This window comes from Hemiscyllium ocellatum, unplaced genomic scaffold, assembly GCF_020745735.1.
Source record: "Hemiscyllium ocellatum isolate sHemOce1 unplaced genomic scaffold, sHemOce1.pat.X.cur. scaffold_96_pat_ctg1, whole genome shotgun sequence".
Lineage (NCBI taxonomy): Eukaryota > Metazoa > Chordata > Chondrichthyes > Orectolobiformes > Hemiscylliidae > Hemiscyllium > Hemiscyllium ocellatum.
The window spans coordinates 959382-961437 of record NW_026869333.1 but is presented as its reverse complement, the minus strand read 5'-3'; the positions used below and the strand labels follow the sequence as shown (position 1 = coordinate 961437).

The following is a 2056-nucleotide window of genomic DNA, read 5'->3' as shown; positions in this document are numbered from 1 at the left end:
AATGTGGTTTGTATTATTTAAAATGAACTTGTCCACTGTGTACAATGATGAAATGGATCTCAATTTCAAAGCAAACTTGGTTACGTTGTCATCCATCTTGACATGTGATGTCCTCTTCTTTCAACCACACGGGTATTAGAACGAAACGTCTATTAATGACATGCGTACAAAGACGCATTAAATCATTTTTCGTGCTAATGCTGCATGAATTTGCGATTATTGATCCACAGTTTAGGTTCAGTCCCTACAGTGAACATGCTCCTTCTCCAGTTGTTCATTGTTCAATGTAATGCATCCAGTGTGTGCATAACGTTTTGGAGCTTGATTCTCACATCTTGTGTTTATCTGTGCCTTGTTCATAGCCTTCATCAATAGCGAGAGCAACGGGCAAGGAAGAGAGCAATGTGTAAGTCTTTCCGTACTTATGCATGGCACCCATATCTGCAATTCTCTACTGTGCATTTATAGCCAGTTCTCGGTGCCCCTACACCCACGCCCTGCCCCTTTTGAAATATTTCCACTATTTTGTGCTGTCTCTCTGTACTCTTCTCACCAAGATGAATCACTTCTACTCAACATGCTCCAGATTTGATTTGACAAAACAGTCATTAAGAATCCCATTACATAAACACGCCCTTCACATCTCTTGTTATTTGTTTTTCCTGGATCTCTTTCATACGATAAAAGGTCCCAGCTGCTCGACTTGAAAAAGAAAATCGCGTTGCTTTTCATTATCCCAATGTGATCTACGTTTCAATGCAGTTTAAGCAACTGACTCAAATTATTCTTTGAGATTTTATAGAGTCGATGCATATAAATTGACCATTGGAGTTCCAATTTCAATAAGACAGGTGTCAACATACAAAAATAGCAACATTGAAAACAGCGACGAGAGTGGGATTCGAACCCACGCGTGCAGAGCACAATGGATTAGCAGTCCATCGCCTTAACCTCTCGGCCACCTCGTCACATATGCTAGCAGCTGTATAAACTTTTCAATAAGTGAATTGCGTAAATTATGCAGAACAGCAGATATTTCTCCCTGGTCTGGTGAAATGCTAAGTAGCACAGTACGGTCCGAAGACTATGGTCTGACATCTGAGTTGTGGGGCAACGGCATTCCCACTGTGACACTCTGCTCACAGTGATCTGAACAAAAATGAAGAATAGATTATGTAACAAAGTCTGTTGAATTCTGTGAATATTTGAAGTCAACGGAATGAAGAACCCGAAAAAGCAGGAGGTGTTCTTTCAAGAAACAGTTGGATAGAGCTCATAAGGGTAGTGTAATCAAGTGTTGTGCGGATAAGGCAGGAACAGGATACTAATTGAGAATGACCATCCATAATCATAATGAATGGTAGTGTGGCTGGAAGGGCAGAATGGCCTACTCCTGCACCTATTGTCTATTGTCGATTAAATTGCCTGTGCGGAATTGTTTTCCAGACTGGAGGAGAGTGCATAGTGCTCAATGTCATTATTCGGAACACCTTTCTTCGGCTCAGATATTTTTGACACACACCTGTGTACACAACAGACAATTTCACAATCCTAAATGAGGCTAAACTGACAATTGAATTCAACAATGCAAAAACCTTGATCTGTGTCATTTTCCTGGGACATGCTACAACAAGTCACTGTATGATCACAGCAACACAGTGAGGAAGTGTCAGAAGGAAAATGAGTGCAGTGCCAGAGAGAATGCTGGGAGCAGCAGTTGACACACGGGGAAGTTCATTTCCCACAACAGGAACACTTCCCAAACAACGGACTGTGGTGGAAGAATTCAGAGGGTGTTTACACTTTCGAATTTGATGCCAGAGTCACAATGGAGATCTGTCATTGAATCTATTAAAGATGAAAATTTTAAGATTTCAACAGATAAAAAACAAAATAAAATGTACATTGGTTAGTGAAGGCAAATGTTGACATTGTATATTTCAACAACGTACCCATCTTTGCAATGAGTAGCTCACCACTTTCCTCACTCAGGTACAGAACCACTGGTGAAGATGATCGTTACAAGCCATGGAATCAGAGAAACTCAGTTTCCCAA

The 2056-nt window shown here is 40.7% G+C and overlaps 1 non-coding gene across 1 annotated transcript; it reads right to left on the bottom strand.

Moving 5' to 3' along the window:
* Nucleotides 1-886: 886 nt before the first annotated feature.
* On the bottom strand, nucleotides 887-968 carry trnas-gcu (transfer RNA serine (anticodon GCU)). Its single transcript has one exon. It is a non-coding gene; the product is annotated as a tRNA-Ser (tRNA).
* Nucleotides 969-2056: the final 1088 nt, after the last annotated feature.